Below are 14,985 nucleotides of genomic sequence, written 5' to 3'. Positions count from 1 at the left end.
TACTCCTGTGTCCCTTGGGTAAATTCCTAGCAGAACGCACATGAAAGTTAAAGAACAGTATTAAAGGACCAAATGGAAAAGTAAAAAAGGACATAAATAGATGATGATGTCCAAAAAGAAATACTTACTTGAGAAAAAACACTTACTCTCATTAATAATGGGAAAAATGCAAGTTACATCTATGATATTTTTCCTATCAAATAAGAAAAATATACAATATTGAAGAAGACTATCTAGTTTTGGCTAGGGTGTAACACACTGGCATTCTCTAACATGCTGATAGAAGTATGAACTAGTAGAGTCTTTCTATCAAATCGTCTTGCAATATAAGCCAAGAACTTAAATATTCATCTCATTTGATCTCTCCCAGGAATCTAGCCTAAGGAAAGAAGTAAACATATAGAAAAGGTTTATGTGTTCAATAACATTCATAACAATTTAGACAAAAAATCACTGGAAACTATGTAAACACCTAACAACGAGGAAACTGTGAAACAAATTAGTCAATTATACTTACTATGCCGCTATTGAAACTATATTTATCCAAGAATGTAAAAAATTGTGGAAATATTCCTGTTATGTTTTTAAATGAAAAAAAGCCAAGATACAAGTTTATATTTATTGTAAAATGTATATAATCACAACTATTAAAGAAATGACCTAGTGGACAATGAAAGCGAGTCATACCAAACACAGTATATTGTTACGGAATTTTTTTCTTTCCACTTTTTGTTATTTGCCAAATGGACTATAACGGCACTGATTAACTTTATCATGGGAAAAAATAAAGTAAACCCTGCTCTTTAAAAACAGCTAATGGGTTGTGTTATGTGTTGAGCTGAGTGATCCCAATTACTCCGGCCTCTTACTGACACAGCTATCTGACCCAGGGGAGTGGAGTGTGCATATCTCTTTGAAGTGCCAGCTCCGGAGATAATCCTCCATTGACCTGTGGGCCTGCTGATTTGCTAGCAAGGCCAGATAAGGAATTTTAAACACAGAAGGAAACTACAGAGCCACTGGCCAGTCTGCATCAGGGGAGCCCAATCAGTGCCTTTCTGTTCCCTCTGGTCAGTGGCCCTGAAAGAAGACGAGATTACACTGTGGCTTTTGCACTCTGTCCAGGACCAGGCTCCACCACTTAAAGAGCTGAGGTGAACAGCAGAGGAGTGCCTGGCCGGAGAGATGGAGGAAAATGACACCCAGTGATGAAGGATGCAGATAAAATCTACAAACAAAGATATTTGTTCTGGTTAACAGTTTCCTCAGAAACTGAGAAGCAAATAGAAACCTCCAGGGAAGAGGGAATCACATGTGGGTAGGAATCCCGGCCTGCCCAGGGGAAGCGTTAGGAGCCCAATGACTTCTTCCTCCTCTTCTTCATTCTTTCATTTGCTAGTTTTTAACTGAACATGTAGGATTAGCTGGATGCGGCTCCTCAAATTTAGCTTCTACACTCATACGAGAGACAAACAAGCGGACGATTAGGTCCCCATGCACAGAATGCTCTGGGGCGTCTTCAACTAATGAGGAAGGCTTTTTGGAGGAAGTTGACTCGAACGTAAATCTTTAAGAGTTAGCCTCATGAAGGTGAATGAGGGTGGGAGAGAAGAAGGATCTTCCAGGCTAAGGAAATGGCTAATACCTGCAAGCCAGAGAGGTAGAGAGGAAGCATAAGATTTCTGAAACGGAAGATGGGAAGAAGGGATGTGGTTTCTCCCAATGCCCCTTACATTGGGTTATGGAGAAGGATGAGAAGAAAAAAAAAACCAATTTGTGAAAGCCTTCCTTTTTGTCTCAAAGCTTTGCCCTTTTCCTTTGTCCCAGAGTACACTGTTTTTGGCTCTCCTACCCCTTGTGCCGTTGTTTCAAGGTTGCAGAGAAAATGAAGGGACAGAGGCAGCCCAAGTCTGAAGCCTGAGCTTGATATAGATGCTGTGGCCATCACACAGAGATGACACTGACCAGCCAGACTGAAGGTGACTCACGCTGCCCTTCAACAGAGCAACTGCAATCACTTTCAGTTCCAAGGGGCCAGTGGTGGGGCAGGGATGTGATTTAGTCATTCTGTATAGGTTTAGTGCACGGTAATTAATGTAATTAATAGCCTTCCTGGGGACATAATACACGCAAGCATGAATGGTGTATATTTACATGGTATGAGACATTATGGAGTCAGGGGTGGGGGGTACAACAAAGAAACATATTTAGTCCTCACTATGTGTTGGGCACTATGTGAAGTGCTGGGGAGAAAAGATGAGAAAAAACTACCCTAAAGTAGATCAGGGTCTACCAACCTGTGTATATGTGTAGTGGAAAGAGAGTAAAATGGAAAATGAGCATTAAAATACAATTTAAAAGTAAATGCTTAACTATCTTGTGAACCTATTAAGATAGATCCATTAGCTCCCTGCCCTTCTGTGCAACTCATGTAAGAGTTGAATAACAGATGGATATCTCACAGCTCCTTTAGAGATGAGAAAACTCACAAAAAATAAGGTATGATCAGAAAAGCATGAAGTCAGAGAGCCCTGAATTTGAACTTACCTTTTCTGACCCTCAGTCTCCATCTAAAACAGATAACAATAGCTGTGTGTAGCAGACAATGTCTGTGGCCTATCCAAGGACAGTGTCCTCTTCTTTTTGCTGTCAGAGGCTCTCCTGGTTTTGTTTGAGGGAGGAAAATGCCTAGCTTAGGTGATGGCTCAAGAGTGGTTTAAGGCAGGAATTGCCAAACTTTTCTGTTCAAGGCCAGAAAGTAAATATTTACACTTTGCAGACCCTTGACTCTGCCACAACTCTGCTGTTGTTACATGAGAACAGCCAGAAACAGTACATAACTGGACGGGTGTGGCTATGCTGCAGCAAAACTTAACTTACAAAAACAGGTAGTGGTCCAGATTTAGTTGTTGTTTATCCATCCCTAGTCTAAGGCCACCCTGACAATTCTGTTCCCTATTTTCTCCACCTCCTTTGCAACTAAGGTATCCATGTGATCCAGTTATGACCAATGATATCTAAGTAGAAGTCTCATGAGCAGCTTTCTAGGAAAGCTTCTGCTTTCCTGATAAAATGGAGACTAATGTGGCTACCCTGTACTTCCCTCTCAATTCTGCCTTGAATGTGGATGTGATATCTGGAGCTGATGCAGCCATCTTGCAATCAAGAGATGACAAGCATAAGACTAAATGTCAGCTTGCTAAGATTAATGATACAGAAAAAGGAACTAGTCATCATCACTAGATGTCATCACTGAGAAGCTGAATCAATGCCAGTATCACCTACCAGACTACTAAACCCATAATATTTTAAGCCACTGTGGTTAGATTTTCTGCATTTTGCAGTAAAATCTGTTCTTATGTAATTTCCATATATCACAGGCTTACTGTGAATATGAGATAGGATTCATATACAAATCACAAAGTAGATGCTCAATAAATGATGGTTCTCTTCACATTTCACTTCACAGAAAAGTGATATCATTCTCTCTGTGATGGGTATTGTTAACATTTTGTGCAAGGTCCTTTTAAGAGTAAGTCACCTAGGGGGTGCCTGGGTGGCTCAGAAGGTTCAGCATCCGACTTCGGCTCAGGTCATGATCTCGCGATCTGTGAGTTCGAGCCCCATGTCGGACTCTGTGCTGACAGCTCAGAGCCTGGAGTCTGCTTCGGATTCTGTGTCTCCCTCTCTCTCTGCCCCTCTCCCATTTACGCTCTGTCTCTCTCTCCCTGTCAAAAATAAATAAGCATAAAAAAAAAGAATAAGTCACTTAGAGGAGAGCGTGGGTGGCTCAGCTGGTTATGAGCCTCACTCTTGGTTTTGGCTCAGGTCATGATCTTACAGTTAGTGAGTTCAAGCCCCGAGTTGGGCTCTGTGCTGACAGAGCGGAGCTTGCTGGGGATTCTCTCTCTCTCTCTCTCTCTCTCTGCCTCTCCCCTGCTCTCTCTTCCTCTCTCTAAATAAATAAACTTAAGAAAAAAACAATAAGTCACCTGGAATGGAACATTTGTTCAGAGCCATCTCTCGTTTCACTCTAATTTTAATTTTCCAAGACCTCAGAGAGACCAGGAAATGGAAGGGCTAGGAAGCATATCTAGTTTAGCAGGAGCAGGAGCAGGAGTATGCAAAGATCCCAGGTAATTGTTAAACAAATTGGAGAAACAATCTCTCCCTAATAACTATTAATGAGAGCATCCTTCTATACCTCCTTCCTCAGCTGCTTGCCAGTGTTCCTCACACCTGCCTGCAACTGCCTTCAGATGTGAAGCTAGGAAGCATGCAGGGTCCCTGGATCAGCACATGGCTCATAGGAGACCCTCTGTGATGCCACTCGATGCTCCCTTCCTCTCTTCCCCATGCCTTGCACCCTCACAGTCTCAGCCTGTTAAAGAATCAGACTCGTTAAGCAAGGGAGCCCCATGAAGAAGACACTTTCAGCCAGAAGGAGGAGGACAGGTCAGAGAATTAGTCCAAGGATTGGCAGCAAAAAGAAACAGGGGTTTAGAGAAATCTGAGGGTCGGGGCGCCTGGGTGGCTCAGTGGATTGAGTGTCCAACTCTTGATTTCAACTCAGGTCATGATCCCAGGGTTGTGGGATTGAGCCCTGTATGGGACTCCACACTGGGCATGGAGCCTGCTTAAGATTCTCTTTATCTCCCTCTACCCCTCTGCCCAGCTCATGCTTTTTTTCTCTCTCTAAAATAAAAATAAATAAAAAGAAAGAAATGTTAAGGGTCAAGCAGTTCAGAAGCAAGTTTCTGAGAAGCAAGTGTCTGAGATCTTTCTCTTTCTCTTAAAATAGTGCTATGTGTGTGTGTTGTGCACATGCACGTGCCCCTCAGCTGTAAGTATCCACGCAGAGAGGTGACATCCTGTGAGTGTTTGTGGAAGCATGGGCCGGTGGGTGGGTGGATAGATGGATGGCTCATTAGACACAGGACCGGATATGTGAATGATGAGCAGCAGTAGTCTGGCTGTTGCCTGGCCTGGCCTGGCTTTCTAAGAACTTTTCAAATTCTCTGTTGCAACTACTCAATTCTTCTGTTATAGAGCGGGAGCAGCCACAGATGTTATGTAAAGGAACTCGTATAGATGTGTCCCCATAAAACCTAACTCATGGGGCGCCTGGGTGGCTCAGTCAGTTAAGCATCCAATTTCGGTTCAGGTCATGATCTTACAGTTCGTGAGTTCAAGCGCCACCTAGGGCTCTGTGCTGACAGCTCAGAGCCTGGAGCCTGCTTCAGATTCTGTGTCTCACTCTCTCTCTCCCTTCCCTGCTCAAAATCTGTCTCTGTCTCAAAAATAAATAAACATTTGGGGCGCCTGGGTGGCGCAGTCGGTTAAGCAGCCGACTTCAGCCAGGTCACGATCTCGCGGTCCGTGAGTTCGAGCCCCGCGTCGGGCTCTGGGCTGATGGCTCAGAGCCTGGAGCCTGTTTCTGATTCTGTGTCTCCCTCTCTCTCTGCCCCTCCCCCGTTCATGCTCTGTCTCTCTCTGTCCCAAAAAAAATAAATAAACATTAAAAAAAAAAAAATTAAAAAAAAAAAATAAATAAACATTTAAAAAAATTTTTTTTAAAGGGGGCACCTAGGTGGCCTAGTCGGTTGAGTGTCAGACTTCAGCTCAGGTCATGATCTCCTAGTTGGTGAGTCAGAGCCCTGCATAGAGCTTTGTGCTTACAGCTCAGAGCTTGGAACCTGCTTCAGATTTCTGTGTCTCCCCCTCTCTCTGCCCCTCCCCAACTTGCACTCTGTCTCTCTCACTCTCAAAAATAAACATAAAAAAATTAAAAAGAAAACCTAACTTACAAAATCAGGTGATAGTCTGGATTTGGCCCATGGGTCACAGTTTGCCCCTCCCTGCTCTGCACTATGTCTGTATCTGGGAGTGCCTCCTGAACCTCAGCAGCCATTTGGCTACCCACTTGAGGATGGAGATGGATAGGTGCCAGATAAAGAAACCTGGTCCTTTGAAGGAACCTATAACTGATACACCTAGAACTCATCCTTATCTGTGCTTCTTATCTTGTGAGATATATGCAATTTTTTTTTATGTCTACTTGAGTGGGCTTTTCTCTTGTGGCCAACAGCATCCGAGCTACCATACTTCCCTAAGAGGAAATGCTCCCTCTTGTCCATTTCCCTCATGATGCTTATGATGGAACAGTAAATGTACTGAGGGCTGGAAGCAGGAGGAGAAATAAGGAAAAAAAGAAATGCCTCCTTACTGAAGACTTGTTTAAACAAAAATTCACCTTAATTGAGGAGATTTTAAAATCTGTTAGGAATTACTAAACTGCCAAACACCCTGATAGATATGTGGTAGAGTAGTGTTCAGGGGGGTTTGGAGATGACTGGGATATAGCTCCTGCCCTTGTTTAGTGGGCTAACTTCACTGAGCCACTCATTTATACTGTCCTCCATCTGTCTTCATCTCTTCTGCCACCTTAGAGGGAAGCTCTTTCATAGAAGGGAACTTTCTGTAGCTCTGACAAAATCGGGCACTTAACAATATGCAACATATGCACTCACTGAAATTATGAAGGGGTGTTTTCATGAACATATTACAGAAATAAGAACCATTAGTAGTCATCTTAACCAGCTCCAGTCTGATGTAAGCTACACATAGCAAAAAACAAAACAAACAAACAAAAATTATCAAGTCTACCTGGGGAATGTTTTTAAATTCAGCTAATCTTGAACTCATGGTTTGTTCTTTCTCCCAGAGGACTATTTTCCCAGTAGTGAAGCTGGTCCCACAGGAGTACACTCTGTGAATATGTGTTTTTTCCAGTCTGGATCTCAAAATAGACATGGGTTTACCACTCTTTTTCTGAAATTAATAGACATTCTCTGTTACACATGAATATCAGAAATTGGCCTATAACTTTGGGGCACATTTCAAACATAGTTGGGTAAAATACATATGAGCAGTTGGTAAGGAGAAATTAATTATGGGAAACAAGAAAAAAGAAAAGATCAGTCTAGTTTAGACTTGTCTTCACTACAGCCTCTATGTGATGTTCTGTGGTAATTTGATCCCAGTTGATGTTTTTCCACTAGTAAATAGCCCCAAATTGTCTTTTGTATGAATTACGTTATACAAAATGTGTAATTTTATCAGAAAGAATGCTTAAACAAAAGAGGTAGAATTTTAAAGGTGGTCTTAAAAAAAAAAAAACAACCATGGGGATCTTTTTAAATTGAGATTCCTACCAACTCTAAGCACCTTTAAAAAAAATTTACAGATTTATTTTCTTGACTGTGTAAATAAAATATACATACTATAGCAAGTAGAAAGAAGACACTAAGATTATGTATGTGCTCAAAATCCAAAGATAATCACTGTTTTTCTCTCTCTCTCTCTCTTTCTCACACACACACACACACACAGAGAGAGAGAGAGAGAGAGAGAGAGATCTATTTTAAGGTCTATGGTTAAGATCATATCATTCATCATAAACTTTCTCCCAAACCATTAAGAATATTTCATCAAGATTTGTAGATGATGTTTCATCTTATTTTTCAGGACACTATATCCTTCCCCTCCATTTGAGTTTAGAAGGCAGGACACTCATGACATTTAAAAAGAGCTTTTAGATAAAAATTATTCACAATCCTATTATTTTAGTACAGTTACTCTTTTTTCCTACTCTTTCCCTTCAGAGCCAAAGCTATTTTGTATTCTATTACACAGTGAATACCTCTGAATTTGACCATGGGATGCCTTCTTCAGAAAATATCTTATGGTAGTGGTTCTCGAAGTGTGTGCCCTGGATTAGCAGCAGTATCACTTGGGAAATGCAAATTCTCAGGCTCCACCCCTGACCTGCTGAATCAGAAACTGGAGGCAGGGAGTGGGGGTTGGGGTAGGGTCAGGAAGGAAGGGGCAATCTGTATGTTTTTTACTAGCTATCCAGGCAATTCTGAAGCTCACTAGAGTCTGAGAATCATTGTCCTATGGGATCAACAATTTGCAGAACACCCTTGGGAAACAATTTGCAAAACTGCATTTCTGACCAGTCTCTGTATTTCCTGGAAGGAAGATACAAATTGCTGGCTGTCACTGTTCCCTCAAGGATAGAATAGGGATATATGCTGCCTCCTAGGCTAAGGATTAAGTAGAAAAATCAGTAAAAGTGTTTTGTAAATTAGGTGGTAAAGTGATATATAGATATTAGTTATCGTTATGGTGACCTTGAATTTAAGCTGAAAGATTTATATTACTAAGCTCTGGGGAAAGCCAAGTGGAATGTGGGCACAGATGGTCCTTAACTTTCACATATTCAAGTTTTATACAACTGGATTTTCGCACATTATACATGCCACCCCTAAAATGCCTTTCCCACACAGAGTGTGGAATTTCCTCCACTTGCAGTTTAATGAGCAATTTGAGGTATCCCATGGCTGCACCACCTGCCAACCCACAGCTCTGCTTTGGCAGGGTCACATCTTTTCCTATTTCACAGTTTTTGTGCATATTTTATTGCATTTAGCCATTATTATTTACAAAGAAAACAAGAGAAAAACAGTAAGAGACACAGTGCTCAGCTACATTGAGTTTCTGTTACATTTCTTTGGCAGTCTTAGGTTGTGATTGTATTTTTGTTAAAACATGCATGGGATAGCCTCTCAAATATCTCCAACTTACACGAATTCGTATTTCCTTCAAGTTCTCCTCTGCTCCCTGAGTTATCTCTGCTTCCTCTGATCATTTGTTCTTCTTACTCCTTCTTAGTCTTAATCTCTGGAGATCCCCAAATGCCTGGCAATCCCTCACTGTCTGTTCATATTTTTATGATTTGGGGTGCTGGCGTGGGCTCCCTCTGCAGCTGCTGGGGCTTATTTCCCCCAACAGGGCTCTCCCCTAAAAAGAAAGGTGGCTGTGATCTTGATTCAAGTGGGTAGGGCCTTGACCGAGAGACTCCACTCTAGCGACTTGGACGTGGGAAAGACAGGCAGGCTGAAGACACCTACCCCTCTCCACTCTTACCTCCTGCCCTCATTGACAGGCATCATTGGACTTCAATGAATTTTTCACCTCAGCAAAGATGCCTTACATATTTAACTCCTTCTAAATCCATTTTGGAAGTTTTGATTTATCTCTCTTAGCCCTCTAGCCCCCACTCATCATTATCCCTCTCCAGGTAGAAAGTTCACATTATTTGAAGAGATATTTCTTCGGGTTTTATTTGAGGGCCTAAGGCTGCTGCTGCTACTGGCTACTCAGTGGTGGTGGTGATGGTGGGGTCAGAGACATGACTGGCTTTGCTACTCTGAATGCTGGTCTGAAATTAATTATTTTGTGATTAGTTATCCTGATAATTAACTATCACAGGACTCCCTACCCCTCTTGACTTATAGTCACCCTGAGTCTGAGCTGGGAGTTTCTTTTAATTTTTTATCTTTCTCTCTGATCCAATCTATTTTTTATAGATTTCTCTGGAATGGTAGTTCTCCAGTTATAGTGCCTGAACCAGCAGCATCAGCAAAACTTGTTAGAAATGCAAATTGTTTATCTATAAGACTGCTTGCTGATGAGCATTTGGTTGTTTTGAGATTTTGAATATTACAAATAAAGCTGATGTGAATATTGTTGTGCAGGTGTTTCTATGGAGATATGTTTTCATTTCTATTGGGTAAAAACCTAGAAGTAGAAATATAGGACAAATCCAATCTGATACAATCCAAAAATTCTTCATAGTTATCCTCCATTAATGGTACAGTGTTATGGATTTATTCTTTTTGTGGCTGCCAGATAAAATACAGTAAGTCCAAAATATTCCAATAATTTACTAAAAAATTATTCTTTGTTTACTTGAAATCCAAATTACTGGGTGTCCTGGATTTAAAAAAAATTTTTCTTTTTGCTACATTTGCCCACCCTAATTCCTTTTTATCATCATTTATGCTATTTTAAGAGCTTTGGAAGGTAGAAGAAACAAGATTTACTTATGTGATCATTTCACCATCTTAATCCAAGATAGAAATTTGGCAGAAAACTGATAGCCTCATAATCCACTTATTAGACTGTTCATTCCAATGCAAAATACCCTGCCCAAGCCTGTGAAAATTTACCATCAGAAAGTCCTTCCTGGGGCGCCTGGGTGCTCAGTTGGTTAAGTGTCAGACTCTTGATTTCGGCTTAGCTCATGATCTTGCAGCTGTGAGATCAAGCCCCGCGAAGGGCTCCACGCTGGGTGTGGAGACTGCTTGGGATTCTCTCTTTCCCTTTCTCTCTGCCCCTCTGCCCCCCTCAAAATAAATAAATAAACTTCAAAAAAAAAGTCCTCCTTCCTAACATGAAATCAGTATCTTATGTCTACAAAATGTCATTTCAAATAGGCTAAGAGCAGAATTTGAAGTACAAAATTATATTAGATAAGAAATTTTATTGTCTGTATTTAATGTTTCTGTTTGAACATTTTTAATAATCACATATATCATATAACATTCAGGCTTCTATTTTTAATCCAAGATTAAAACATTTATAACATATACTGGGGACTTTTATCACTTTTTTTTGTTTGTTTTTAGCTCTTGAGGGTAAAATTCCTCACAAAGCATGTGAGGCTATTGCTTGATTTTCATATATTAAACTTTTCATGTACGTTTTCAGAAACTCATTAAACATAAAAATAGAACTGCCTCCAAAAAGATGTAATGGGCAGGAAAAAAAATTAGATGTAACCATTAGACCCTTGGGCTAGAAAAAGAAATATCTCTGTGTTTTATTAGCTTTCTAGCAAGCTTAACCAATTTTGTTTCCCTACCGTTTTCTTTTTGTTTTACCACATAAAGCGTGCTGGTGTAGTTAGCTCTCCCTTAGCAGTTATGGATGTTATGAGATTATTATACATTCTGCCTATGAGTATTTTGGACTTGGGTTTCTTTGTCCTGTAATTTTTAAAATATGGGCTCCTTCTACCCCACTGCTCTGGTACAATCTCTTGTGGTGAGTTGGTGGAAGGACACCACCCTGGCTTTGAGGTTTCTGGCAGAACATTGTTCTTGTGCGGCTGTGGTTGCCACTAGGTTATTGCTGAGAAATCATGTCCAAGGCCTATCCTCGGTTTGGGTTTTTCCTATGCATTAAATACTGCTAGTGGCTTAGTCCATTCATTGTTCCCATTTGAATAAAAGAAAAACTCGTGTGGAACAGGATTTCTGGAGATGGTGGGAAAAGCTCTAGGTCCAATAAAGGCCAGGTTGCTCTGCATAGAGGGGATTTACTTGTGTTTTACTCAGCTGTTCTCTCGAGAGGCAAGAGAAATTCTGTTTATAAATTTTTTTTTCAGATCTGGTAGAAACACTAAGGACAGTGATAATATAATCAGAACTTACTGTATACCAGGTTAAGTACTAGTCTAAGAACTTAACATGTATATCTTGCTTGATATGAGTCAGAATCACAGCCAATATTATTTTTTAAGCCACATCTATATGTCAGGTGCTTTATTATTTTTTTTTTTAATTTTTCAATGTTTATTTATTTTTGGGACAGAGAGAGACAGAGCATGAACGGGGGAGGGGCAGAGAGAGAGGGAGACACAGAATTGGAAACAGGCTCCAGGCTCTGAGCCATCAGCCCAGAGCCCGACGCGGGGCTCGAACTCACGGACCGCGAGATCGTGACCTGGCTGAAGTCGGACGCTCAACCGACTGCGCCACCCAGGCGCCCCTGTCAGGTGCTTTATATACACTATTCTATCTCCACAACAACTTTTGTGTTTTTTTACTTATTTATTTTGAGAGAGTGAGAGACAGAGCACTTGCATGCACATGAGCAGAGGAGAGGCAGAGAGAGAGAGGGAGAGAGAGAATCCTAAGCAGGCTCTGCACTGTCAGCGTAGAGCCTGAGATGAGGCCTGATCTCACGAACTGTGAGATCAGGACGGAGACGAAATCAAGAGCTTAACCAACTGAGCCACACAAGTGCCCCTCCACAACTTTTTGAGAGAGGTAGAGATCAGGACATGCAGGCACGGACAGCTAAGAAGCATGTCCAAGATTATACAGGTGGTAAATCACAGAACTGGGATTTAAAGGCAGACTCTCAGGCCTTTTTCATATAATGCAATTGAATTGATTTTTATATTTAAAAAAGCATTGGTCACTTATTACTTTATTTCACTTTGACAAGAACTTCTGTGGGAAGAAAAGAAGACAGTATTATCTCCATGCTAAAAGTAAGGAAAATGAGACATAAGAGGTGAAATGGCTTGCCCAACTTCACACATTAACGGTAGAGTTAGTCCACAGTCCTCACTTTCCAGCCACTAATGCAATACCTTTTCTGCTATTTGCCCGCCCTATGACTGGGTGAGTTCATGTGAAAAGAGTACAGTCTTAAATCCTTCCACTCAAAGCAAACCTTAAGAGGGTCATCATCCTTGAATTTCTAGCTCCCACATAGTCATTGTTTATACCTAGTCTAATCGTGGTAAGGAAATAGGCAGTTGTTTAAATATCCAAGAACCCAGAGCGCCTTAGTTTATGCCAGCAAACACTGATCTTCAAAGATAGAGTCTTCAACAGTTTTACATTCCAAACCACACTTCCCAATAAAAATGATCCTCCAGAACAAGGTCCAAAGTAAGCTCCAGGCCTGGATCCATGGGCCATGAGTTCTATGGGAGGGCATCATCCATAACCCACCGGAAATTTGGCACGTTGTTTGGACAACCCGTTTCCATCAAGCTGCCTTTGATGGCAAAGCCAGATGGGCTTCTCTGGGCACCAGCTGACCTCCTCCTGCTCACCTTCGCAGGGCACTCCTCTTCTGTTGCCCTTCTCCTCCAGCTGATAGTTCCCTGTACAAATGCTTTTCTTTGCCAAGAAGATACATTGACTCAAATGGTCAGATAACTATGCTGATAATTTTTCTTGGTCAATCAATGCTGTGTCACTTCAGGTCTCTAGAAAATTTCCTCCAACTACTTGACAGCCGTATCCACTTACGAAGTTCTTAAAACCTAGATGCAGGTTGAGCCCAGATTCTAATTTCAAATCTCCGTTGGCTCACACTTGGGGTATGTTCTGTCTTCCGTCTCCAGCTGGCCTACTATCATGCCCTTTCCTCTGGAACGAAGACTTCCCCACATTCATCTCCACATTCCTCACACTTAGATGAGTGGAATTTATAGCTTGCTAACTCAGCCTTGCCCCAAAGAACAGGCAAAGGGGAATTTGGTTCAGGGCCTGCCTGCCAGGTGGAAAAAAGCCAAAGTTCCAATTTTTTACCTTTTTGCCCAATTTTCCCTCCTTTGCCCTCTTTCCCCATTTGAAATACTTGCCTTCTAGAGGCCTCTGCTTAACTTTTTCAGCATCCAGCACTTGATCACTGCCTGGTCAACGTTCAGCAAAAAAAAAAAAAAAAAAAAAAAGGCATGCAGAAAGTTTGTGGAATTAGACCCTTTCCCTTTTCCTGCTTCAAGCTATTCCTCAGCAATCCAGGAGGAGGTGTTTTTGAAAGATGCATTGACACTCGTAGGCCCCCTCGGGGTCATTAGGTAAATCACTGCCTATAAAATGACCTGCGAAATTGGGTAAATTCTACTCCACTGCACTAAATGGTTATGTAGATGCCCCTAAGAGTTCACACGACTTCTTAGAGTTCTCGAAAGCAACTTAAACAAAGAGAGGAGGACCTCACCAAGCCAGCATCCCCTCAGCCATTTCCTGTTTTACAGAAAGCAGACACTTGGACTCATGTACTCATTCATTCAACAAACATTCTTTGTGCCCCTGCCCAGGGCCAAGTATGAATTATGCTGAGGGTACATCAGGTAAGCACAAAAATAACAATAATCCCAGCCTTCAGAAAGTGCCAGAGCCTGAGGAAGGATTCAGGCCTCAAGTCCCATCTCTATTTCGGGTGACTTGACGCATCCTGACCAACTACTGAAGGCTGGAAACGCATTACCCCTTTCTTCTCATTTAATCCCTCATCCCCTTTGGCAGGGAGGTGAAATAGAGACAGACAAGGTGCAAGTTCCCCTGACTTCCTAGTGCTCACCATTTTTTAACTTCTAGTCGTATCAGTTACCTTGTCCATAAAATAGTAGATACTATTTCATGTCTACTTGTAGGGGTGTTAAGATGATTAAGAATAACATAAAGTGCCTGGCACACAGTGATTGCTTAGAAAACAATGGAAGCTATTTTAATAAGAAATGGAAAGAGATACAGTAGTTGTCCAATAAGTAGTCACTATTAATATGGCAGTTCTTTGTCCTCAATCCAAAACTCAAAAGGCTAATGTACCAAGGTGAGGGTTAATGGATGTGAAGGATTATTTTCCCTGGCTCCTTTCTCATCCTGTATCATGCAAACCCTGTTTGTGCAAGCCTTTCTGTTCTGTCCTAAGGAGCTCAGGGTGTGTCTGCTCCTCAGGCAGGCCAAGTCCTACCTGCTGAAGCTTCCTGTGTAGCCAGGGGTCAAGCAGTTGGCAAAGTCAAGCCAGCCAGCTGCTGTGAAGTGATACTTCTGAAGGAAATCCTGGATCGGTCCTGCAAGGGAGTTGTAAGCTGCAGCCTGGATTAACCCAGGCTGTTCATCAGTGTGTCTCAGCTGCTCATCCTCTCGGCCGGGCAGCTGGGCAAGAACTCCAGGACCGCCACTCCCCACTGCCCAGAATGGCCAGAGGGAACAGTGGGGATTCCTGATCAGTACATGCTCTCTTTCCCAGAAAAGGGATTAAGCGTGCCCTGACAAAGTTCACTCTTCCATCATTCTTTCCTGGGGAGTGAAGTGGGTGAGAAAAGAGACCTGAACCATCCATTTCTTAAAATCCTTCAAATCCCTTAAAAATCCCTTCAAACCGTTCCATTCCACTTCAATCATTGGATCTGAACAAGCAATCTACTGCCATCAAATGTGTCTGTGTCCTCGGTAAGATGAGGATAATAACGCCAACCTTCAAGGGGTGTAGTAAGAAGTAACGGAGGGATCACTGGTGAAAGCACTTACCAAACTGTCTGGCACA

The 14,985-nt window shown here is 41.8% G+C and overlaps 1 protein-coding gene across 2 annotated transcripts in view; it reads right to left on the bottom strand.

The window, feature by feature from the left end:
* The window catches only part of LOC147576796 (uncharacterized), a 51,454-nt gene that overhangs the window by 7,298 nt on the left and 29,171 nt on the right, over positions 1 to 14,985 (bottom strand). The window lies entirely within an intron of this gene.

Source organism: Puma concolor, chromosome D1, assembly GCF_028749965.1.
Source record: "Puma concolor isolate L17-30 chromosome D1, mPumCon1.1.hap2, whole genome shotgun sequence".
In the NCBI taxonomy this organism is placed as follows: domain Eukaryota; kingdom Metazoa; phylum Chordata; class Mammalia; order Carnivora; family Felidae; genus Puma; species Puma concolor.
The sequence above is the reverse complement of the archived record's forward strand: the minus strand, read 5'-3'. Positions and strand labels throughout refer to the sequence as shown.